The 27,576-nt window shown below is 40.2% G+C and overlaps 1 protein-coding gene across 2 annotated transcripts in view; it reads left to right on the top strand.

The window, feature by feature from the left end:
• The first annotated feature begins 1,325 nt into the window (after positions 1–1,325).
• Positions 1,326–27,576, top strand: part of LOC144766890 (membrane-spanning 4-domains subfamily A member 4A-like) — a 462,568-nt gene continuing 436,317 nt past the window's right edge. The window contains exon 1 of one of the 2 annotated variants that reach the window (XM_078650601.1): positions 1,326–1,510. The gene's annotated coding sequence lies outside the window, so the exon portion shown is untranslated. The other variant, XM_078650600.1, reaches the window with a different exon arrangement.

The following is a 27,576-nucleotide window of genomic DNA, read 5'->3' on the forward strand; positions in this document are numbered from 1 at the left end:
TCAAAGTTACGTTTACAGTGTGGTCCCCACAGTTCTGCCCCATACAAAACAGCTGACTGGGCCTTAAATTTAAAAAACCTCAACGGCTGAAGAAACAGTCTTAGAGGTACTCCCTCCATGCATCTTTATAATTGGAGTGCAATTTTGGATCAAGAGTAATCTGTTGATTACTGAGTCTAGTTGTTTGTGCCTTTAATCCTTTATAGATTTTTTTGGTATTGTTATATAGTTGTTTTTTTTCACGATAGTGTATGATTAATGCTATCTCTCTTGTTGTCTTTATTTTTCCTTGCTTATTCCTTCTTCTGTGCCTTACTTTCTCCAATTTAAACATTGGTTATTATTGGTTATAGGCAAAAATGAATATCTTTTGTATCTTTTCCAATGTTTTTGCATATTCTCTTCAATAAACTTTACTTTCAAACGTTTAGATGGGAGGGGCTGAATACAGGGATGAATGATAGAAACTGTATCCATTTTATCCACAATGTTTTTTTCACATAAATGTGACATAATTATATCAAATTAATGAACACACTTTAATACCTCGTAAATAAATTCGTTTAACTGTAATTTTTAATCATCTTTTGTGTAGTGGATCCAACATAAAACATTCATATTCATTCATCTTTATTACAGAAAAATATATATTTTTTTTAATTCTTCCACACAGGCAAGAAGTCAAGTTTAAGGGGAGAGGTAGGAGGCACAAGAGCAGAGTTAGGCTCATGCAGAGGAGTGAGGAAATATGCATGGAGTCTAGAGTAGCAATGTGTAGGCTGAGGGAAACAAAGGAGAAATGAGGGGTAAAAGTAATGGCAAATAGTTCAAAGGAGAGGCGAAGACGAAGAGGATGAAAGGAGGTGCATGGAAACAGAAGATACTTGGGAGCGAACTCGAATTAGACTGCCCCGCTCCAGTCAAGCAATCTGTGTGAAATGGGCATATGCTCTGCGCCTGGTTCATTACTCCCTCCCCCGCTCATTTTTTTGCCAAGCTGTCATACTGGCATGTTGCCTCGGCCTGAATGAACGAACTCTAACTCAGACGTCTGAAAACTAAAGCGCATTAAGGCGCCTTAGGTTTGGAGGGTGGGGTGGTCATCGTCCTCCACTGGCTGACAGCAGGCGCCCCTCCAGTTACTTCCTCCACCAGTCACCCCCGCCCCTTACCCGGCTGTTGATGCTAAAACGCGGTTGTGAAATATCTGTTGCTCGCTAGGATTTGTCCGAGAGTGTCGCCCCCACCCCCGAGTCCTCCCCAGTCCGCCTCTTCGTCCTGAATGAGCCTCTTCGTCCTGCATGAGCCTCTGCCCTGCTCTTGACCTTCGCCGAAGGGAGGGTTCCGTGGCATCCCCAGGGGTGGCGGAATCTGCGCCACACTCAGCGACTTTCAGTAGAGAAAACCTGCTCTCCCCCTGCAGACGGAATCTGCGCAACAACAGCACGCAGCCCTGAAGGAGCGGCAGCAGCAGCTGCGCCGAAGGAGGCTTCACCCTCGGACGATAGAGGTATTGCCAGGGGCGGGGCCTGAGAGGGCGCATGTGCAGTCCGCTGTGAGGGCTGATGATAGGCTGCAAACACGGAATTAACGATCTCTCCCCTCTGCTACTGTTTTCGTCAGGTGAGGACCTTTTGATAGGATGTAGCTAGGGCGGCCGACTTAAGAAGCTGGGGGACCAGGTTCGACCCTGGTGAGAGGCTCAGTTTCCTGTGATACTGGGCAAATAACGCAATCGCCCCGTGCCTAACAACATTTATCGTGTCCTGTAACGTAATTGGTGCTCATTCATGTAAAGCGCTCCAATACCTTTGGGTCGAGTTCCCGCTATATAAATCTGCAACAAAAAAGCCCCCCCTCTGACGATGGTCTAGCCTTCCTGTGGACACCTAGAATAGAACTGGCCTATAGGCAGGGTCACTTGAGTGATGTGGCAGGAGAGTGCACACTTTGCGCAGGGTTGACTAAATTATGGGGCAAGGCTAGGCACATTATGCGGTAATATCACATTTTGTCGCACTATTACATTTTTTGTCATTTTTACACATTAACGCAGTTGGGCAAATGTTTCACCTCGTTGGTAAGTTGCAAAGTTGCAAAGGGCCTGTCACGGTGCAGCAACACATGTTGCCACGTTTTTATTTTAGTAACTTTTTGATTCGGTTAATCTAGAAACTTTTTTTTTTTAATCTTAAGAATATGCAGCAAATGATGGCTTAGGTGGCAAATCTATAATTATGAGGAAAATATGCCCGCGGAAATTCGCATAACTGCAGGGGGGCTTTAATCAGGGCCGCCTTGCAGCAACAGAAAGGCTGGTTTGACAGGTCAGTGGTTGGGTTATTTTCTGACTGTTTGTGAGCTTGTTTCATGGTCTAGTGTGTCGATTTTTGCTGTTGATTTAACTGATAATGCCACAGACATTGCCTGCAGCAAGCATAGAATGCATACAATCTCCCATACTTTGCAAAACACCTATACAGCCTGTCTTTACAGGATCAAAGCTGCACGGTTTGCAACTGTTAGCTACTTTTTTAGGTCGAGCCTGCGATGGCTGCGCATGCGCAGTTTCGCTGGCGAGATTTAATGATTTAGGGGAGCTTTCACTAGCGGGCTTTAAGCCCCGCCCCTCCTTCCCATTGGCCGGCGTCACCGTTTATGCTATGCCAATGGGAAAGACCTTGTGGTGAAGTACACTTTTCTCTTTTTCTGCTGTCCCACTTGGACGAACTGCCCTGACTTCCTTCTGGCATAAAAGCTTTGTTATCTTTATAGGGTCAAACAGATGGCCCCATAAAGATAATAAAACTTTTAGGCCAGAAGGATAGCAGGCCGAGGCCGTCCAAGTGGGACGGCAGAAAAAGACAAAAGTCAACGTCATGCCGAGCGCTTGTTTCTGGTCTCTTTAGTCCGCAAACAGGCCTCTCAAACATTAAAGGGTAAAAGGTGAACACCAACTGGTACATTCACGAAAACGCAAAAAAAAGGTTTAAGGACATTTTGGTGTTGTTGAGACTCTGATATATGACAGAACTCACGACTGCAGGCGAGTACTTAGGGGCACCAACTGTTTCCAAAGTCCTTTGTATTACCCAATAAAAAAATACCGTCCCTTGCCATAAATACGTTTTGCACACATGTACACACAACATGCCCAAGATCACAGGGCGTGCAAAGCGAAGCCGAGACATACAATCTGCCTTGTACATATTAAACACCCGGTCCTTTCGCCGTCTTGTGATACGCTGTGGATGAGCCTTACCTTGCCACTGAGCCCCCTGGGTTCCTCTTCCTGGGGGATGGGGGAGAGGATACGAGTCCCCTGCACCGACTCTCGGTGCTGCGTTCTGTCCTCCGGAGGGTCGGGGACCTCGGATGCCAGGGTCGGGAGCAGACCCACAGGCTTTCTCGTGCTCTGGAGAACCCGCAAGGGTGGGGGCCCGTCATTTCCCTGCAGGCAGCTCGCGGTCTTTCTGCAGAGTCCTGGCCTGGGGGGCCTTCCTGCTGGTATTGGCTCCCTCCTCCTCACCTTCGGCCTCCCCACCAGGGCCCCCTGGGCCTGCAGGGAGGCCACTATACTCTCCCTCCGCTCCCGCTCCATTATCTCCCCCACGGTCCCAAAAATGCACAAATGCGACTCCAGATGTTCTGGGGGGGAAAGTTTAGCAAAAAATATAATTTACGAACCCCATGTTCCCTCAAAAAAAAATTAACAATGAATTGTTGGCAGATGTGCCCTCATAGATGGTGCACAGAAGCCCCAGCATGAAGCGCTTCAGGAGGATTCAGGGCATGCGCCGCGGACTGTCTAGTGAGGAGTATGTGCCTGCCTGTTGCAGCGGATGAAGAGAGGGCGCTGCCCGGGTACCCTCCCCTAGGGTGCCCTGACAGGACTCCGGCATCATCCGTGGCTCGGAGCATCAGTGCAGCGCCTCTCCTGGGCTGGGCGTCTGAGGAGGAGGGGGTGAGGGCGGGAGCTCCCTCCCCAGGGCCTGCTGCGCAGGAGGGACTGGGAGACGAGTCATACCAGGGCAGCCTGTCCTGGGGGAATAACCCTACAACTCCACGCTACCTCCCTGCCTCATCGCCATGTCCTGCCTCTCACACCAACCTGTCCCCTCTTTCTTTCGCCAGCCCCCAACTCTCATCAGCATGTACCCTCTGGTCTGCACAACCTTTCTCCCCTCACCTCCATACTTCGATTTTCACACCAGGAAGCCATCGGGGACATAACGTGGGCCCCTGCAGCTCAGGGGCCCCGGACGTGGCTTAAAGGCTAGAACGGCCGAATTTGACACTGGAGAACCAGGGTCGAGTCTGGCAGGAGGCTGTAGCATCCTGTGATTCTGGGCAAATTACTTAATCTTTCCGTGCATAAAAAAAAATTAAAAATGTCCATCTGTAATGCAACTAACTGGTGCAACTAAAAGCGCTCTGATACCTTCGGGTCGAGTTTGCGCTATATAATACCTTCAGGAGGCCTCCATTCTACATCAAGGCCAATGAATAAACGAGAGATATTGGTGACTTACGACCCATTCATTACACTCTGCATCATTTTGCTTCATGCATTGTCTGCAAGTCGGTGGTGGACCTAAACAGGTGCAACTCAGAGGCCGGGAGGGCGCAGCCAATGACCCGTGGGCATTTATAGCCTTTCTTAAGAGGTTGACACCTGTGTGTGTGTGTATGTCAAGGGCATGTTACTTAGGCTGTGCCTTAAAGGCTCTACCTAACAAGGACCGCCTGTGGAAAAGCCTTTTCTTGATATCTGGCAGGGCTTTAAGTGGGCCGGGACTCACTGGTGCTGAGCACCGGTAGTTTTTTAAAGGGGGGCCTCGAAACGGGTCCCTATTGTGCTTTGTTTTGTGCCCTAGCACAGGTAGTCCGTTTTTCCATGGACTTCAGTAACAGCAGGCATGTCATTAAGTAAATGTTTGTGTGCTCACACTGCTCACTTCTCACTATTGGAGAAGTTACGGCATGACGTCATGCCAGGGGAGCGTTGTAGAGGAAGGGAAATCCTTTAAAGAGAATAATTTTCTCTCTGGATTTTCCATTCTCTTTTTGAAAGTCAGGAGCAGCAACATTTTCGTGGTCACCAGGGCTTTAAGTGGAAGCTTTTTCAAAATTAAACACAAGCCATAGTTGCTGCTTATTTATCTTATGCAACGAACAACCACTGACAAAGCCAATCATCCTGACTTGTAGGTATGATGTTATTTGTTGTATCAAATATCTGGATGCAGTGACAGAAACAGCAAAATACAATTCGTGCGGCACACTTTGCTAAGCACAGATTTTAGCCTACCTGTTTTATGCCACGTCCTTAATTACATTGGCCACTCCCCTTTTAGAGGCCCCAAGTTTTTTTTATTCCACTTAAAGCCCAGATATCTGGATAACTACAAAATCAACACATACTCCATTAACTTGTAACTTACCTCAAACTTTCATTTTCCACCAGTTTCCAAAATACCCATGTTTCATCTTCATTTTCTCAGTGCATTGATTTAAGTCTACAATCCTGCCGGATACTTTCTCTTCTGACCTCATCACCAGGGCTTCTAGGCCGATGTTGCCTAACTGTGGAACAGTTTGGTTTTCATCACCATCATTTTCAAAAATGATCAGTCAACATTGGAACCGGTTATAGGGAACATAACAAGGCCTCCAGGGCTGCACCTGTATGAGGCAGAGAGTTAAAACGTAAAAGTGTTTATGAGAAACAGGAACTAAAAAACATAATGATATGAGCAAATAGTAACAGGGATACTCCTAGTTATGTTTGCGGTCAAGAGGTGGGAGTAGCAAATAGCAAAAAAATGAACAAGAAAAAACCTCTTATGACGACCTATATGTGTTTATACAGTTGTGGCAATAAAGTCAATTATTTATACAAAGGATGCATGAGATGACACATTAGACTAGTCTCATACTTATTTTTTATTTATTCTTCGTTATACAAAAATACATATACTTTTTTGATTTTTCTGCAGTTTTCATTTATATGACATACATAAATAATACATTTAAATGACAATTAACATACATTTTTTCAAGTACATGTGTTATTTAAAATTGATGTTCTAAATGGAACCCCTTGTATGCTAGTGTAAGCATTCATTCACACATACATACACATACTATCTCACACACAACCGACAGTGACAGAAAAACCTTAAAAATTTGCAGGTTTTATGTTGAAATATTATTGTTGTCCAATACAAGACTCCTCGTAATATGATATCATTCTGTCAAGAATCACAGAAGACAGTACATGTGGGATCGTAGTAATCTCTGTTTAAATTGTTTCTCACATTTAGTCTTTATATTATTTCCTTCTGTTGTTTACCGAGGATCTTTGTATGCGTACAGCCTACGTACGTTTCGGTGATGTAATATTTGAAATCACCTTCTTCAGGGCCAATTTGGACTAAACCAATATCTGCAAAGAACATGTGGGGTTCTCTATGGTCTAGTGAATTACGGCAGAGAGATGATGAAACAAATTATGCTGTAGCATTGCTGAAATGCTTACTTTTGCTGGTTGATAAATGTTCTTAAATTAGCACAGGCAATTGGCTTAGAAGTCTGATGGTATGTAGGTAAATGGGGATAGTTTTCTCCTACCCTGATTACGGCGAGTTTTCCTTTTGTATCAGATGAGGCAGAGTTCTCCTTGTATTTATCAGTGTTCTTTTTTATGTAGTCCTGTTTACGCAATTTGCCGTGCTTCAGGTCGGTGGCAGAGACACGGCGTTCGGCACCCCGCGTATGATGGGACTCTATACCTGATAGCAACTAAGTAGCCTGACATATGTCTCCCCTTGAAGCACGGCAAATTGCGTAAAGAGGACTACATAAAAAAGAACACTGATAAATACAAGGAGAACTCTGCCTCATCTGATACAAAAGGAAAACTCGCCGTAATCAGGGTAGGAGAAAACTATCCCCATTTACCTACATACCATCAGACTTCTAAGCCAATTGCCTGTGCTAATTTAAGAACATTTATCAACCAGCAAAAGTAAGCATTTCAGCAATGCTACAGCATAATTTGTTTCATCATCTCTCTGCCGTAATTCACTAGACCATAGAGAACCCCACATGTTCTTTGCAGATATTGGTTTAGTCCAAATTGGCCCTGAAGAAGGTGATTTCAAATATTACATCACCGAAACGTACGTAGGCTGTACGCATACAAAGATCCTCGGTAAACAACAGAAGGAAATAATATAAAGACTAAATGTGAAAAACAATTTAAACAGAGATTACTACGATCCCACATGTACTGTCTTCTGTGATTCTTGACAGAATGATATCATATTACGAGGAGTCTTGTATTGGACAACAATAATATTTCAACATAAAACCTGCAAATTTTTAAGGTTTTTCTGTCACTGTCGGTTGTGTGTGAGATAGTATGTGTATGTATGTGTGAATGAATGCTTACACTAGCATACAAGGGGTTCCATTTAGAACATCAATTTTAAATAACACATGTACTTGAAAAAATGTATGTTAATTGTCATTTAAATGTATTATTTATGTATGTCATATAAATGAAAACTGCAGAAAAATCAAAAAACTATATGTATTTTTGTATAACGAAGAATAAATAAAAAATAAGTATGAGACTAGTCTGTGTCATCTCATGCATCCTTTGTATAAATAATTGACTTTATTGCCACAACTGTATAAACACATATAAGTCGTCATAAGAGGTTTTTTCTTGTTCATTTTTTTGCATAATGATATGAGCGAAATAATGCTCAGTGTAATGGAGTTCAAGTTTGTGCGAAGGGCAAGTTCGCGGGTTTTGCAGAGAAACGGAGGATTTCAAAGAGGGGATGGAATGTGTGCATGCGTTTTTTAGAGGAACATTCCTTTGTGAAGTGAGGGTGTGAGTGCATGTGAATTGAAATGGGAGTGTAAGAGGACTGTGTGGAACAGGAAGGAGGGATTTTGAGAGAATGGTGTGAGAGTTTGAGGAGATGAGACTAAGATTTATGGAAGTAAGATATGAGAAAGGAGTGTATGAGAAAAGACAGTGAGACCTCTCTCAGGAAGGTTGTGTGGTGAGCTTGAGTGGAGTGAGAGGGTAGAGAGCGCAGGGGATCAACAGAGGAATGGGTGTAGAATGAAAAGAGTGAGAGAGAGAAAGGGGGTGAAAGGTTGAGGCGAGAAAGTGTGACTTGCTCACACAATTAACAAGCATTGAAAATGCAATAGGTCACGCCTTTGATTAAGTTAAATCCATTTGCTTTGCTAATGGTATTGTATAGCAAAGCAAATGGCTTTAACTTAATGAAAGGCGAGACCTATTGCATTTTTTAAGCTTGTTTACCTATCCGATTTGCTAACAGAGGCCACCTTTATTTTTGTACCCAGACCTTTTTTCTGTCCCAGTCTGACCCTGTGAGAATTCATGGGGCCATCAGAAGTGAGCATGTCATTAAGTATTTGAGAGAGTGGAGACCTCTGCCAGAGCCTGGCTTGGCCGTAGGAGCCAAACATGAGCCTACCATCAGAATATTTGTTATGTAAATTGTTCAATAAATGACAAAAACTTTAAAATTCTATATGTACGTTTTTGTTAACATTTGCAAGTGTTTAAGCTTGGTATATTAGATTATAGCGCTGCAATACATCGAGCAACATTTATTAAGAGTGATAGTTTCTGTACATTAAGTTAGAATCATTCATAGCTCCCTTCACGCCGTGACGACATTGCTATGAATAAATGAAGAGCGAAGTCAGTTGTCACTTGCCCATTACTTGAGATTGTTGTTATAAGTGGAACAACATTATGGTCTTATAAAACATATATAAAAGGAGTTTGTTATCAACCACATGCTGAATTGAAATACTGCAAGGTGCTCTCAAATGTGTCAGTAAAGGAAATGAGACACTCTGAAGTGAAGTAAAATGATGTGGCAAAGACCACACAGTTTGGTCAAGTGACAAATCCTGTATTTAAATAAAGAAGTCATTGATACACATTGTGCATTTTACCCGCTTGATTGATCTCTCTATCTCTATCCAATCTAACACCAAAGGACAGTGTTTTTTCAGTTCTATCAGGAGTCAATAATTCCCTTATGACATTTGAAATCCACCTGACACAAAAAGTACAACATTAAAGGGAGATTGAACACTATTTGTATGTTAATGAACATGTTACTTCTGTGATCTTCTTTACCTTGAGCCTCAATCTACCCTGCCACAATCACAACCATGTGCCCTGACCTGCCTCTTGAGACAGAGTTGACTAAAACTTTCTTCAGTGCTTTACCCCAAACCCCCTCCTTTCCACTAAGAATGGCCGCTGCCCCAGGTACTTCTCAGTACTTAGAGAACAATCAACATTAGAGATAAAAAAGAAGAGGGAGGAACTAGGACGGAAACGGGGAGGATTAAGGATCCGGGAAAAGCTGGTATTTACCAAAATGAACAATTTCACCGTGTTTAAACAATCGTGTTTTACAACCGTATTTGCAGAAGACCATGTTCTGGCCCTAAAAATCTCAAGGAGAGTAAGGCCGATTGCTTCTGTCCATGATGCAGGAACTCACCTAATGGATGTAGGTCCAGAATATGTCTTTAGGAAGGCCTGTTTTTCTACCTACTAGGAGATGCAGAATGAAGGCGTGTTACCCTTATTGGCCAGGCCATAGGAAACAAATAGACACATTGGTTTCCTGAGATCCTTTGTCCTTCCCAAATAAATTAGCAACACCATTCTTACATCTAATGAACTGAGTGCTTAATTTGAGCTGGTAGTTTCCAGTGCTTGGAACTGGCACCTAATTGTCAGCACCAGGGCTTAAGACACTCTGCCACATGGTGGGCTGTCTGGCTAATTTAGGTATGAGCACAACAACAGCTGTTTGTCAGTTTAATTTACATCTACAATGATTAAAACCTGCCTCCAAGCCACTCTTATAGCTTTGGGGTCTTGGAATAGTTTGAATTGTCAAACTTGTAAGAGTGTGATGATTAGTAGTTGAGTTGGTATTGTTATTGGCAGCTGGCAGGGGCAATGTGTGGTGGAAGCTGCAGTGGCCTTCCGATGAGAGCCCCAGCACATATTCATTCACAAATTAAGCACTGTTTATCTGATGCTTTTTCTCTGGCTGAGAAATGGTATTAAACAGTTTCTTGCTCTGAAAGAAACTTCAGCTCTATCTTCGGCTTACACTTGGGGTCAAGTTTGAAAACCACCGTATACAAGAAAAATATGGTATCATTATAGGATGCTAACACTGCTCCTATCTCACCTAACCTTCAAGCCCAACTATTAGCCATAAGGAAACCCACCTTTGCTCTTAACCATTGTGGACCTTTTGGTTCAAATTGTGAACCCTGAAGATTTGTAAGAACCATGCACAAATCCCACAGAGGAAGCACATCAGTTTATCTTTTTTGGTGTTTGCCCTTGGTTCTTATGAATTTTCCTGGTTGTAGAGGCCTCTTAAGTTTAAAACATTTCAGGAACCTTTTATTAAGAGTGATGATTTTCGTTAAATTAGCCCACAACTCCCTAAAACCACAAGGGATGCCCTTTGAGAAGAAAAGATTGAAAGAGATAAAGCCAGTTTGAAAACCATCCTTTAAAACATCCAAGATTTCAAAAGGATTGGATGGGTGGGCGTTAGGTTCTTGATTGCATGCCACTTTTTAAAATGTTTAACTTGTTTGGAGTACGAGTACAAAGTGGATGGTTTCTTGGACTCTTGAATTTAAAAGGCTGCTTCCCTAGAACATCCCAGCCTCTAACCGAATCCTCATAACTTCCACCCCAACAGATTTAAAACTTGTAACACCTTCTGAGACAAATGAGTTTGTCTTTGAAGCAAAGAAGATAGTCAGAAATGTATGCTTTGGATTACAGTCATAAACCTTATCCTTCTGTGCCAGAAAAGAGCTATAAGGATTACTATAAACTCTCTCCTCCTGAATCTTCTGAAGCAGCCAAGGGATAAGGCAAATGGGAGGAAAGAAGTACATTGGACCCGTTGGCAACCTGAAAGAAAGAGCATCTGTCCTCCATGTTTGACTGTTCCATATCTCCGAGTAGAATTGTGAAGGAGAGCATGGGGTAGGAGTGCAAAAGGTCCAACCGGTATGCAGTCTAAATATCAAATTTTTTTTATCGAGTCAGGAATATCGAGTCTGCAATAATATCGAGGTAAGTAATATCGAGGTAAGTTATATCTATTTTTATAGTTAAAAAAAATATTGAAGGTAGTAATATCGAGTTGTTAATATCGAGTGTGTAAAATATCGTTTGTTTGTAAGTAATTAATATTGAATGTAAAAATATAGAGTGTTGGAATATCGTATGTAAAAATATAGAATGTTAGAATATCGAAAGTCAAAATATAGGGTGTAAGAATATCCATATTTGGATTTTAGATTGTTAAATGTGTTAGTTAAGTTATAGAAATATATATATATAGATATATATAATTTTTAATAAATAATTTTTTTTAAATGTATTTAAAATAAATGTATAATAAAATTTAGGAGCGGGATGTGGGTTTTTAGGGGAATAGGGTGGAGAGTGCTTTAAACATGTGAATTTGGAAATTTAAATTTTTTTTTAAAATATTTATAAAAAATATTTAAATAAATGTATAATAAAATTTAGGAGCGGGATGTGGGTTTTTAGGGGAATACGATATGGAGTGTTTGAAAAATGTGAATTTGGATTTTAAAAAAAAAGTATTTATACAAAATATTTAAATAAATGTATAATAAAATTTGGGAGAGGGATGTGGGTTTTTAGGGGAATAGGGTGGAGAGTGGCAATTAGGGGACTGGCTGCTGAAAAGGCGCCAGGCCTAGATAGGCTTCCAGGTGACCTATACAAACACGAAGTTAAAATCTGGGCCCCGTACCTCAGGGTGCTGTTCAATGCGATTCTGAACGGTATGACGATCCCCCTAACTTGGCTGGGGGCATAGATAGTCCCTATCTTCAAGAAGGGTTCTCCTCTGCTCCCAGCCAACTATAGGCCAATAAGCCTGATAGACGTTTCACAAAAGCTATTTGCCATGTTATTGTTGGATCGTTTGTTGGATTGGATGACGGACTATGATATTCTGAGTCCACTCCAAGCGGGCTTTAGAAAGAAGGTTTCAACTATAGATCAGGTCTTTCGGTTTGCCCTCATTTTTTGGAAAACTGTACAGTTGGAGGGTGGCAGCCTCTATACTGTATTCGTGGACCTGAGGGCAGCCTTCGACCTGGTCCCCCGCAAAAAGCTTTGGGAGGTGCTGGCCAAACTGGGGGTCCCTAAGGGCTTGTTGGAGATGATTATTCGTCTCCACACTGCTAATTTTGCACAAGTGAGGTGTGGCAAGGAAGGAGCCTTGTCAAATAGGTTCCCCGTTGACAGGGGGGTAAGGCAGGGTTGTGTGCTCGCACCGACCCTGTTCTGCCTCTATGTCAATGGGGTTATCTCTCATCTGAATGGGGTGGTCAACTCTGATGCTCCTAAGCTGGCAGGCTCCAGAGTGCCGGCGATCTGCTGCTCTCTAAGTCGTCGATGGGCATCCAGCGTGTTCTAGATGGCTTCGTGGATTTTTGTGGTGAACACGGCCTAGAAATTAACACCCTAAAGACAAAATTCATGGTGTTTAATTCCCCCCCAAAATTCCGCTCCAGCCCCATGATCGGGAAAATCAGACTCGAAAGGGTGAGGACTTTTGAGTACCTTGGAATTATGATAAATGAGAGAATGTCCTGGTGCACCCACCAAGAGAAAGCACTCCTCAAACTGATTCAGTATTCGGGTGGTACCATGAAGCTCTTGGGTAAAAACAAGTCATCTATCCGACCCGTTGGTCCACCTCTACAGATTTATAGGGCACAGGCAAGGGGGGCTGCTATGTACGGGTGTGAGCTTTGGGGCCATGCAGCCTCTCAGGACCTGCTGAAAGAGGAGAACAAGTTCATTCGCAGGGTTGTAGCACTTCCTCCCAGCACGCCTCTTGTCCCTTTAAGGTTAGATCTAGGGATGCGACCCCTCGATGAAGAATTGGCGTTTCGACCCCTGGCTTACTGGCGTAGGCTGTGGTCAATTCCCGAATTGATCAGCTATAGGCAGGGACTCCAGGAGGTGCTCGCTATGCCTAATGCAGGGAAAATCAAATGGCTGAAATTTATCAAAACTGAGCTGGAGGGTCTGGGCCTTGTGAAGCTGTGGTCTGACCCTCTAACCACCTGCCCACTTTTCCCCAAAAAGACATTGGCAAAGGTATACCACGATAGCAAATTAATGGCACTCTACCACCGTCAAAATCATGGGACATTAACGGAGTCATTTTTACGTACTAAGGATACCTATAGCTTTGAGCCAGTTCTAGACAATTTATATCCTCCCTTACTCAGGAAACTTTATTTGCAGTGGAGGCACGGGTCCCTCCCACTTCGAGCATTTACAAGCAAGTGGAGCGAACAAGCAGTCAACGTATGCCCAGCTTGTAGAGTGGCAAATGAGTCTGAGCTCCATATAATCTTCTTTTGCCCAGTCTATCATGAGATTCGCAAGAAATGGATCGTCCCTTTATGCAGAAACTTCGGATTTGGAGAGTGTTTGGCCGCCTTCAGAGTCCTCAAAACAGATTTGTCGGACCACATTGTTTTCGCAGTGGCTAAATATCTAGGTACAATGTGGTTTTTGAGGAGAAAATGCCTAAAGGATGGTCAGTGACCCTAACGAACAAAAATGTGACATTTGTACCATGAAACTTTTTTTAACGGACTTGGATGATTCTGTAAAGTATAAACATTATCTTTTAATTGTTTTATGAAATGTTATAAATGTCTTTTATGGTGAAAATCCACCAAAATAAAGATTTAATAATAATAAGTTTTAAAAATGAGAATTTGGAAAAAATGTTTTAAATTTTTTTTTTTTTTTAAAACATAAAAAAAATTAAATAAATGTATGATAAAATTAGGAGCGGGATGTGGGTTTTTAGGGGAATAGGGTGCGGAGTGTTTTAAAAATGTGAATTTGTAATATTTTTATTTTAATTTAAAAAAAAAAAAAAAATTAAAACATTTTCAAAAATGTATAATAAAATTTAAGAATGGGATGTGGGTTTTTAGGAGAATAGGGTGGGGAGTGTTTAAAAAAAGTGAATAAAAAAAAAAATTGTACATTTAAAAAAAATAAAAAAATAAAAATATATAAAAATGTATAATAAAAGTGGGATGTAGGTTTTTAGGGGAATAAGGTGGGGAGTGTTTTAGAAATGTGAAGTTGTAATATTGTAATTTATTTTAAAAAAAAAGTTAATTACAAAAAAAGTATAATAAAATTTAGGAGCGGGATGTGGGTTTTTAGGGTTATAGGGTGGGGAGTGTTTTAAAAATGTGAATTTGTAAAATTTATTTTTAAAATGTAAAAAATATTTAAAAATTTAAAAAAACTAAAATTAAATAGTAAATTATATTGGTTTTGTGTCCAGTACCTTCCCTGAGTTTGTACTTGGTGGAGTTGGAATGGTAAATTATATGTGTTTTGTGTCCAGCACCTTCCTTGAGTTTATACTTGGTGGAGTTGGAATACTAAATTATATGGGTTTTGTGTCCAGCACCTTCCCTGAGTTTGTACTTCGTGGAGTGGGTATAGTAAATTATATGGGTTTTGTGTCCAGCACCTTACTTGAGTTTGTACTTGGTGGAGTGGGAATAGTAAATTATATTGTTTGAGTGTCCAGCACCTTCCCTGAGTTTATACTTGGTGGAGTTGGAATAGTAAATTATATGGGTTTTGAGTCCAGCACCTTCCCTGAGTTTATACTTGGTGGAGTTGGAATAGTCAATTATATGGGTTTTGTGTCCAGCACCTTCCCTGAGTTTGTACTTGGTAGAGTGGGAATAGTAAATTATATGGGTTTTGTGTCCAGCACCTTACTTGAGTTTGTACTTGGTGGAGTGGGAATAATACATTATTTGGGTTGACTGTTCAGCACCTTGGTAGAATATATAGTTGATGGAGTGGGAATAGTAAATTATAATATATGAATGTTTAGTATTTTGTGAGAGTATATATAATGACATTAACTATGTTTAACTCATGTTGTATGGTAACATTATTATAACAATATTAATTAATTATTGTAATTGTTAGTAATTAAAAATACATTAATCAGTCACAGCATGTTTTAAATAGTTTATTATTTTCAAAAAAGGGGTAATAAAATAAGAAATAAGAAAATAATTTTATTGACATTTTTGAATGTTATCTGTACATTTTTATTTTCATAATATAAATGAAAAATAATTACATTTTAATCACAGTTGTACATTTGTCTCAAAAATTTATTATTGCAAACATAATTTATTACAAATATTTTTAAGTAAAATAATATTTATTAAGTGTACATTTGTTTGTTTATTTCACAGTTTTTAATGTAAAAATAAAGATTTATTTGACAAGTCATATACAACAACTATTCTTATAATTTTTTAACACTGGTAGCATTTGTAAACATGTTTTGTAGTAAACATATTTATAAACATTAATAAAAAAGGTAGGTTTTGTTAACATTAATATACAATTTACATTTGTGTTTTTTTAAATAAATTATTATTATTAATATATAAAATATTAATAATAATATTTTTTACAGAGGTAAAGTATTTTTACTTTGGTAATGTTTTTAGGTAAATTATTGGTTTATACAAACAGTAAAAAATAGTAACATTAATAACAGTATTGTATATTCATACAGTAATGTAAGTAATTTTTTATTAAGGTAAATGTTTGTTTATTTAATATACAGTCATTGAAAATAACATATAGTACATTGTAATAATTTTTATAACAATGTTACATTTTTGTTTAATTAAAAAAATACAATAGTTACACAATGTATATTGTAACACGTGTAAAATAATTTTAGGATGTTATTTAATGTTAATATAAATGGGACTATTTGTTTGGGACTATTTTGTAACCGCGTCATGTTATTTTGCGTCATTTTGACTTGGAAGAGCTCGCGGTTGGAGGCTGCTTCGCGTGTGGAAATGTAAGTTTAATTTTAAGTACTTTATTTAAGATATATGTTTAGTTTGAGTGTTTGTGGAGTGTGTGTAGGTTTTCTATTGTTTGGTAGTTGTAGGATGTGTGTGTTTTAGGCGGTAGTTACGGTTATTGTTGTGGTTACGGTTTACTCGTTTTGGGTTAGTATGTTGAGGAGGTAGGAATAGAGTTAGAAATGTTACTTAAATGTTTTGTATTATGTTTAATAATGTTTTAAATTGTATGTTGGGGTGCATTGTGTGCGGGTGGGTATGTTTTTTTTCTATTTTACAGGTACTTCGTGTGGATGTCGTTTTTGGGAGAAGATTGCGGGTTTTTTTTCGTAAGAAGGGTGTCTATTATTTTTTAATATATTAGAGACACACTTTCTAACATTTTCGCTTTTTCCAGGAGCGTTTTTTTTCTTTTACACTATTTTCAGGGTTTTTAATGGGTTATCGTTGGATCTATTATGGAGAAGAATCTTAATGGATGTGTTTTTTAAAATTTTATTTACATTACATTTCAATGGAGCGTTTTTTCTGTTTTTGGGAACTATTTTCGGGTTTTTAAGGATTTTCGAGTGGATTGTGTTGGAGAAGAATTTTTGGGAATTTCGTGTTATTTTTGGATGATCTAGTTTGGATTGTTTGGGTGGATTACTTCTAAGGAAGGATTTATTTTGTTACAACGGTTTCTCTTCAGCAACAAAGTGAGTAAGTATTTTTCATTTTTTTTGGGTGGGATTGTCATGTTAGTTTTTTATGTAATTTCATGGTATATGTTAGAAATTGTAAGGACATTATTTAGATATATTTAAAGAAATATGTTAAATATATTTGAATGATTTTGTTACAGTTTCTAAAATGTGTTTAATATGTATATTTTATGTTTACTATTTGAATAGTGTAGGTATGTGAGTTATGTTTAAAGAATTGTTTTAGCTATGGTAGATAGGTATGGTAGGCCTCTGGTAGTTGGGTATAGGGTTACCTGGCTTTGTAAGGTGTTGTAATTTTTTTTCGTTTCTTTAGTTAGTTTAGGGCCTATTTTTGCTATAGATTGCTCCATTCGGAGTTCTTGGTAGCTTTGCTCCTTTTGTAATGCTTGAAGGAGTTTATGTAGGGTTAGGGAACCTCTTCCTGTACCTGCTTGGAAAGCATTGTGCCATCCTTCGACAGCGTTGTTGCTTTTAGCTTGTTTATTTAGTGTACTTGGGTAGACATGGACTCCTGTGCCGACGGGTAACGTGCAGCATTCGTGCTAGAATCTACCACCCAGCAAAACCAGGTTTGCCGGTGGGGCTAGAGGGCAGGGGTGAAGGCAAGCGCGGCCGGAAGTCCATGGACAGCGGCAGGCGCGATACTTACATTGGATCTCCAGTGGGGGAGGAAAGGAGCTGCAGTCTGAAGAGGACTGGCAGGCTGGTAAGAATATCTAGGACTGGACCGCAGCATTGTGCTCACAAGCTTGGATTTCTGTACTGTAGCAAGTTACTGTGCGGAAGCCTTTGTGGCACTGAGCACCAGAGTCTCATAGTACTGGTGCTGCACACATGGGTTACAACAGTGAAATGTGCTGCGAAATACACAGTTAAACATGGCTACATAGGCGTTCACTCTGCGAGAACCCCCGCAGTCTTTCTGTGGTTGTAACAGCAACAAAGTGTGCGTTCATAGAGCCCCTGCTGCAGCACAACTTGCCATTGTTGCAGTCCTGCTAACAAATGTTTTTTTCTATTGTAAATTCTAACGACTCTTATATGTATGTAATGTCCTTGCAAGAGCACCGTATGCAAATAGGAATGCAAAGACAGGGCCATCCGCAGGCACATATTTACAAGTGTTATAGGAGAGCGGGGGGCACAGTGGCAGCGCACATCCTTCCCTGCACGTCGGCTAAGTGAGCCGGGTCCCTATGGAGTGAACTCACAGGCAGAGACATGTAAAGTAGCAAATACTGGGTGCGGGAGACTTACATCTAGCATGGGGCGCTGTGGGGGTGTTGGAGGGGGGCGGTAGCCGCAGCTGCCAATGTAACAGCCCAGTTCCATATATGCCGCTTAACACGGGTATACAGCTTGCTTCTAAGCGCTCCCACCTTTGCCAGTGAACGGGGATGAAGGAGGGGTTGGCGATGTGTCCAGGATCACACAGTTTGAATCCGTGATGATCAATACAAGCGTTTTGGGGCACAAGGCAATGGGGAGGTGTGAAGGGAGCACTGATCTGGCTGCAAATTGATGGGGGGAGGGAGATGTAAAAACAAAAAATAGCGATTTTCCACGCATCTGATACACACGATTGGCACCAAAGATAAAAGCAAAATCGGTAAAGATGACAGAAGGAATGGAGAAGAATGGAGAAGAAATTAGAGCTAAAGGAGAATGGGAAACAAACAAAAGGGAAATGCAAAGGGACGAGAGGAAAATAATGAAGGGGAAAGATCAAAGAAGTAACACGCCATAAAAACAGACAAGAGATGTGCGCTCTGTGCTGGAGGAGGGGGAGGGCGATATTTTATATCATCATAAATTATGGAAACAGATGCCAACTTTCAACATTTACTCAGTTCAATTTCTTCAAACATTCTGTTATGTTTTCTCCCGTTATTCATGTGAGAGTTATTCATTTTCTTATATAAATCCCCATTCATTTCTTCAAGCTCTATCTCATTTAAGTCTCTTTTCTTTCCTCTTTTATTTACTGAGTACTTTCTTTCGTTCCTGTAACACTTGCACCAGATCAATATCACTAAGATAATCAGTGATATCCCCATTATTGGCATCAGCACTTTCCCTACAATACTTCTACCTATATTAGATAACCAATTACCTATAGAGGAGAGACCGTCAGTTAGCCTCTTCCATGCACTATCAACCTCCAGTGGTTTCAGTTCTTCTTCCAAATGTGTAATATTCTTTACATACCTTCCAATTTCTACACTTTTATCAGGTATGTAAGTGGAACAATGTTGCGCCTTCAACATTCTACAGACTCCACCCTCTTTTACCAATAATATGTCAAGAGCAAGTCGATTTTGTAAAACCATTGACCTGATCGCAACCATTTCAGTGTTGATCAATAAGAATCCTCCAGCAGTATCAGTCGATAAGCGATCAACCACTGTAGATAATTTACAAATTCTTTGTGTATTTAGAATTACTCCCACTGAAGGTATCAATGCACTAAATATATCACCTACAATTTCTGAAAAACTAGCTCTTCTATAACGTGTTAGTCAATTTTCGTTTTCCTTGCTTCCAGTGATTCTTTTCAAATGGTATATTTTCGGGAATACTATTCCTAAATAGCAACTCCCATACCAATGATCAGGCAGCTTAAAGTAAGCCTTACTTCCACAGATATAATATATCCCAGGAAAAACTGGTTCTGTTCCATCTTTGAAACCCCAACCCCCAATAATTTTTAAATTGTGTTCACATTCACTGGAACCAAGGAATACATTGTTATATGCATTTTTATCTCTATGGAGACAGATTTTCCCCTTCTTTTCAAAGTCAATGGACATAGCAGCATGAGTCTCGCCAGTTGCCATAGATTCTTCCCTTTCAGCCCATTTGGGTATCTGGGGTTTTGGTTCATTGGCCTTTCTATGGAAATCCTGTCCCCTTTTCTCTACTAAGTTCAAAAATATCTTTTCTTCTTCATTTACAAGTTAAGTTATCTCTATGTGCGTCAGCTATATCTATAGTTTTCATTGTTAGAAAGAATTCACCAAAGAATTGTGCATGTTTAGCACTAAGGACAGGGTTAATTTTCTCACGTATAGGGATTTCAGGGAAAAAATAACATCTAAATTAGAATAATAATACTGTAACCTTCCAGTTTTGTAAAACAGACTAGTTACTACACTACAGAAAATGCCATAGTTCAGAGGTAAATGATGATAGGTAACACTTTCAGCTACTGAGGGTAGTTTCATACAAACATAACAATCACTAATTTGCATAGTTTCTACATAGTGTACTAAAAGATTAGCAAATGCATTTACTTTTGTTTTGTTTCTATTTCTAAAGTGATGTAATTCTATCTCATCTGGTGCTTCTAAATCTATCTTGTTTGTGGTGCACTATCTTTCTGGGTAAACTAGTGTTATTTTGCTTAGCAGCCATTATGTAAGCAATTGCTACTGTTAATCCTATCCATACTATAAACACTATTAATACACTACATACACATATTCTACAGCACGTCTTTATACAATTTCTTTTTGACTTTCGATTAACTCTTGAATCAGCCATTTCTGACTAAGGAGTATCAACCCCTCTTTGTAACTTTTACACAGCCTTTTAACATGTGTAACTTTTTTTTTAACTGGTCTCACTTCTTCGTCAGTTTCGTCAGCAATTAATTCATCATCACTTTCGTCACTTATTTCTAAGTTTTTGAAATCTTCAAGGATGATGTAGGTCCATTCAGGGCCTTTGAACTTATTATTCAGTCTTTTCAAATGGAGACTCCTCCTTTTTGGCTTTTAAGAGGATGTTCCTGCTTGGCTGGTTATTTCATTTACTTGTTCTGGCTCTTCATTTACTGTTTTAAGGCGATATTTCAGTCTCTTAAAAAAACTAGGCCATAGTCGTTTAGCTGGCACTACTACTTGACTTTCTTCAGATGTTCTTTTATTTTCGTTTTGCTGTGGCACAATTTGTTCACTGATGTCTTCTGTGTCCCTCTCTGTCTGACTTGTTCCAGGTCTTATATTTGTTTCTTCTGCCTGGTTGCTAATCTGGCCTTGTTCAGGAGTTTGCTGAATTTGACTTTGACTTTGATTTTGTTCGCCTTCTTCTTCCTGAACACGATTTTCTACGTCTATCTGTTCCTGTTCAGGCCCTTCAAATTCTTGATTGTTTTTTGCCTGAACCTCCACCCTAATACCTGTCTTTCCCTCCTCAGACTCAGGAGCTCTGGTAGCTGTTTCAAATGTCTGAGTACATTGATCTCTCCATATCTGATCCTCCTCAGAGTACGTTCTTCTTTTCCTGACTCATACTCACTATCACTCTGTCTGTCTAAATAAGTTTGACTTCTGGTTCTTATGATCTCTTCAGGTATTTCAACTACTGGAATCCAATCATCCTGGCTGGTGCTCGGTTGTTCTTCGTCAACTACTTCAGGACCAACTTATTGAGACCCCTCAGCTGCACAACCTTCAGCGCCTACTTCTTCAGGTTCAGTCACTCGTTTTTTATGACTGGCATGGATCCAGTTTGGAATTCCCTTGCACTTTACTGCTGTGGTGGTGACCAGTATTACTTGATGTGGCTCTCCCCACCTTGGAGCTAGGCAAGATTCTCGGGTGTGTTCCTTTATTACAACCCAATCACCTGGAATCAGATCATGTGCTGGAGTTGATTGTCTGGCGACAGCGTCTTCCCCAACCTGGTAGGAGATAGAAAGCACTTGATCAGCCAGTTCCTTGCAGTACTTGAGTACTAAATCATCAGTTATATTTAGCAGTTTGTGTCCTGGTACACATGCTTGCTTCATTGCTCTTCCCATGAGTATTTCATGTGGACTCAAGCCTGTTTTTCTGTCTGGAATGCTTCTGAGTCCCATTAAAACAAGAGGTAAAGCATCAGGCCACTCTAATCGGGTAGATTCATACATCTTTCCCAAACTCGACTTGATTGTGCCATTCAGTTCTACAACGCCAGAAGCCTCTGGTCGATATACATAGGGCAGCTTTTGCTCAATTTTGAATGCTTCACAGATCAGACAAATTATTTCGTTATTAAAATGAGACCCTCGGTCTGATTCAATCGTTACTGGAAAGCCGAACCTAGGTATGAGTTCCCTCAACAGGAGTCTGGCTACAGTGGTACTGTTGTTTCTGCGTGTAGGATATGCTTCTACCCATTTAAAAAACAGGCAGACAATTATAAGTACATACTTTAGTCCTCGTCAATGGGGTAACTGGATGTAATCAATCTGGAGTCTTATGAAGGGGCCTTCTGCCTTTCCAATCTTTCCTGGGAGGACTATAGTTTTCTTACCAGAATGTATTTGTTGAAAGATCAGTCATCTCTGGCAAAGACCCTCTGCTATGTTCCTGAACCTCGGATTGAACCATGTTTGCCTGAACAAATGGATCATAGCATCTCTATCTATGTGGGTGTCTCTGTGGTACATCCTAACCATAGGAGCAAGCATACAGTCAGGTAATACAGGTCTCCCATCAAGATAAACAATTACACCATCTCTGTCTCTTCTCTGACATCGTATTTTCGCCCATTCTTACTTTTCTTTTAATTCAGCTTTAATTTGTACTTCCCTCACTTCTTCCCATGTTTTCACATGTCCAAGCAACATAAGTTGGCAGCTGTTTTCACACGCATCCATTTTCTTGTTTATTGCCATTTTAAATCTGGCACAATGTCGGGCCATAAGGTCAGCATAACGATTATCAGCTGTCACTTTATCATTTCCAGATTGGTGAGCAGCGCACTTGACCACAGCCACTGTTTTTGGCAATTGAATTGCTTCTAGTAAGTCTTTTACAAAATTACCATTTTTAATGGGAGTACCTGAAGAAGTCATGAACTCCCTTTGCATCCAAAGCTGGCCAAAGTCATGCACAACCCCGTAACCCTACTGACTGTCAGTGTATATGGTTATGCTCCAATTTTTCCCAAATTTGCAAGCCCTTGTCAATGCAATTAATTCAGCTGCTTGTGCAGACTTGACTCCTGGTAAATGGGATGCTTCGACTGGACCCCTACACACAGCATAGGCTGCACTCAATCCTCCATCCTCATGTCTCATGCATGAACCATCTATGAACAGTTCATAATCTGGTTTTAACAATGGCTCTTCTCGTATGTCTGGTCGAGATTTAGTACTGTACTCTGTGAGGTCGATACAATCATGTTCGACTTCTTCCTTTACTTCCTCAAAATGAGAATTAGGTAACATTGTGGCTGAATTTAAGATGGTACATCTGGCAATGGTTACATTTTCTGCACCTAAGATGACTCGCTCATACCTGGTCAGCCGACTAGGTGTTAGGTACTGTGTACGTGTTCTTGTCAATAGAATCACAACCTCATGTGGGACATATACTGTTACAGGATGACCCATAATAATGGATTCAGTTTACACAAGTTGCAGCAACAGCTTTCAGACATCCTGGCAATGCTGATGCCACTGGGTCCAGCGTGGAAGAAAAGTATGCCACAGGACGTCGCGTTAAACCATGGGTCTGAGTCAGAACAGACAGTGCACAATTGTCACGTGCATCACAGAACAGGGCAAATTCTTTTGAATAATCAGGCATTCCCAAAGCTGGAGCTGAGCACAGACAGTCTTGCAACTTTAAGAAAGCAGTCATGCTCTCGTCATCCCATTCTACTGGGTCTTTTTCTCTTTTATTTGTCATTTGTATTAAAGGTTTAGCTAGGACTTCAAATCCCACAATCCACTGCCTGCAGTAACCTACAACTCCAAGGAACATTCTAATTTCCTTTTGTGATTTAGGCAAAATCATGTTTCTGAGTATTCTAATTCTTTCTGTGGTTACTCTCCATACACCTCTTTCTATCTGGTGCCCCAGATATTTCACTGAAGTGGTACAAAACTGTAATTTTTCAGGAGACACTTTATGTCCACCTTCAGCCAAGTGATTCAGTAATGCGATAGTGTCAACCACACAGTCATTTCGGGTTCTAGACGCCACCATCAGGTCGTCTATATACTGCACCAGAACAGACTTTCCTGGCAGTACCAAAGACTCAAGACATTTTTTCAAAATCTGAATAAAGATTGAGGGGCTTTCTGTATACCCCTGAGGAACGCGGTTCCAAACGTAAACATGGTCCTCGAATTTGAACGAGTATAAAAATTTGCTATCTGGATGTAATGGAATAGAGAAAAAGGCATGACACAAATCGATTATGGTGAACCATCCGGCTCCCCATGGTATCTGATACAGAATCACAGCTGGACTTTTCACTACTGGGCAACATGGTACGACAATCTTATTAATTTTCCTAAGGTCTTGTACGACCCTATACTTTCCGCTTGGTTTCTTTATGCCAATTATAGGTGACTTACATGGCCTGCTCATTATTTCTTCTAGAATGTTTTGCTCAACCAGACGTTTTATTTCTATAGCAACACCTGCTTTTCCGATTAAATCCCACACATCAGGATTTACAGTTTTCTGCAATTAAAGAGGCAAATCGTCTAAAGTAATCTTTTTAATTTCTTGTTCCTCTTTGGCTAACATCAATTTGTAAACTCCATCTTCATCTGGAGTCTGAATTCCGACACCATTTGGGGTGCAGAAAATAGTGCAATTCTTTTTGCACAACAGATCTCTACCTAACAGGTTTACCGGACTGGAATCGCATATGACAAATTTATGCATTTCTTTGAAGTTCCCTATCTGTACTTCCATGGGTTCTGTGACAGGGGTCCTAATTTGTTTTTTAGAAACGCCCACTACTTGGATCGCTTCTCCCGAGAGGGGTAGGTTTGGAACATTTGCTGTTCTCACAGTAGAACGGGTAGCACCAGTGTCCAACAAAAAGGTAACATCATTTCTCTCAACTTTTCCCTGAATGTATGGACCTGTCTGGTCTACCGGCAAGGAGGAGCCAAGTACGCACTCCTCGTCCTCCCCTCTCTGGCACCGTCAAAAGGTGTCCTCATCAAAAAATGTGTCATTCAAAAGAAACTGTGGAGTCACTGAATTCTTCCTAATATTTCCTTCCCAATTTGTATTATCCGTACTGTATTTTACTTGGCTCCCATAATCTAGCATAGGGGCAAGGGGTAACTGGTTTTGTATTACCTGTTGTGGTTGCTTTTTTGGCACCTCATTCTGTGTCTGTGGATTTAAATATTCAGGTTGAACATTACCATTCTGTACAGCTTTACACTCGATCTTCCAATGCCCCACTTTTCTGCACCCGTGACATGGACATTTCTTTTTAGCCTCCTCTCTATAATACTTTCCATTAAACTTGTCCCCATTTCCGTCTCCTTGTCCTTCCCCTTTTCCTGAACTATTTTCCATTTGGCTTAACTGTAATTCCTGCTGCTCTGCCAATTTCACGTGAGCCCACATTACCTTTTCTTCTAAATTATTTTGTCTGTTGTCAATTTCATCCCCACAATATTTTGCATATTTAAGGATCTCGTCGATAGGCTTGGCCTGCCAACAGATCTTATGGTCTTTAATCATTTGCGAAATTTCTGGTTTTAAACCTGGCACAAACCGATAGATAAAATGTGTCATATCTTTGGTATCAATATATTCCAAACCAATATACTGTTTGAATACCTGCAGGAGACGTTCATAATATGCGTGTACTGACTCATCTTTATTCTGGGTAGTTCTGTCTATTCTTGTCCAGTCTGTTTCTTTTGGGGGAACCTTTCCTTTTAAATATAATATCACCTGATTATACTTTTTCATAACCTCATCTGATGGGGCTCCTGTCTTTGAATCTCTAGGGTACTCATCATTAAGCCAATCAACTGCAATTTTACACTCTATCCATAGATCTACAGGGACTACAATATCAAATAGGCCATCCAAATCTTTTAGCAATATTTTTGACACTTTCACAAACTTTTCGACTTGTCGGTACCACTCTACTGGTTTCTCTCTAAGTTTTGGGAAATCATTTGTAAATGACAAAATGTCTTGTCGGGACCATGGGACATGTACATATCCTCCTCCTGGCACTTCTCTCGTTGGGCACAACCTTTCTACCTCCTCGGGTCCTTTTAACAAATATTCAGTTGCAGCTTGTTTTGCTTAGGCTTCTTCCTTTTTCTTTGTCCATCTATCTAAATCACCCCATTTTTGCACAATGCCAATAACTCCTTTATTTGCACTTTCCTACCGGACACATTCATGTCTTCTAAATCTTTGTCAGAAAATTCAGCACGGTAAGGTTTCTGTAACACTTTAGATTTGCCAATGTCAATTCCCATGTCAGCAGCCATATTCATTAATTTTTCATGAAACACTTTTGTATTACGGGTAATGCTTCTGCATATAAATAGCAACTCTTCTTCACTGAATGTATTTAACCTGTCCAATCCCACATTTCCAGCAATCATTTCTTCCAATTCAACTCTTAATTTGAAAATATGCAATACCTTTGGCTGGGATTTTGGCTTTTCTATTTCACGGGATCACCTTTCTATCGCCTCCGGTGTCACTACTGTAGCCCTTCTTGTTCCTGTAGATGCCTCTATCTGGACTTCCTTAGGACTCCCGGATGTGCTTCTCCTAACCGATCCACTTACAGGTTCTCGTATAGGTAAATCCATTAAGGAAATTACTGACTCACATTGACTTGCTTGGTCATCAACTATTAAGGGTTCCGTTCTCTTCTGTACTACAGGTGTAGCTAAAACAGGGGGTTTAGGACTGGCCTGTTTATCTCCATACAAGGGAACAACTGGACCTATAGTTACCGGGATTGTTAGGGCTTCAGGACTCATGTTCAATTGGGAAATATTCTGAATCAACTCACTTCTCTGTTTATTTAGTGCTTCTCTTTCTTTGTCTTGTAATAACTTTTCTAATGAGGTCTCATGTAATACTTCCGGGACCAATGGCGGGTTTAAGAACGGAGCACTAGGATTAACTCTACTTGCTTCCTCACGATAAGGTTGTGGATTTTTCTTTAACACATCTTCTAAATAATCATCATCTGAAGCACCACTGGTCATTACATTTTTCGTTTTCTCTGTACTCTTACTTCCAGATGCTTCTCCTAAAGCAAACACAGGATATAATCCTTCCACTAACATAGACTGTCTCCATTGTTTCATTTGTTTATTTCTCGATTCTCTGGGAAATCTAGGATAGAACTTACTCCAATTTCAATTGTTTCTAGGTCTGTCTCGCTCAAAAGCCTCAGTTTCCCATTCCTCTAAAGCCTCATACTGTGTTAATCTAGGTCTAGGATCTAATTCATTCATGCGAGTTCTCAAATTGTACCAAATTCTACCATTGAAACTACCATATTCTGGAAATGCCAATACTCTCTCGTCTTTAGTGTACTCCGTCCAGTTCTCTAACCACTCACATGTGTGATAGCCCCTTTCAACCATCATGTATGATGCGGGCGTATTCGGTGGTGGAATAATAATTCTTTCTCTTGTCTTAATTACTTTGTCTTTCTTAAAGAAATTCTTAATCTTTTTAATAAATGACATTTTTCTCTTCTCTCCATACATGATGTAAGGTTTACCCCTTATGTACTGTTCGTGCGCAAAACCTAAATACCTCCTATCGGGTCTATTACCTGGTTCTGCAGGGTCCAAATTCCACATAAATTTGTGCCGATAATTCTTATACACAATTACACTTGATTTTACTTTAATGCTTTTCCAATACCTGCAGGTCTCTTATTTTTCAATGACCAATCTACACTTTGAATTCAAAATAATTCCAACCAATGGTTGCACGGCTTTTCTTCTGTGAGACTAGTTCTCACGATCCTGTACTCACTCCTCCTTTAAAATGTTACCTCTGCTACACAC

Source organism: Lissotriton helveticus, chromosome 7 (assembly GCF_964261635.1).
Source record: "Lissotriton helveticus chromosome 7, aLisHel1.1, whole genome shotgun sequence".
Classification (NCBI taxonomy): domain Eukaryota; kingdom Metazoa; phylum Chordata; class Amphibia; order Caudata; family Salamandridae; genus Lissotriton; species Lissotriton helveticus.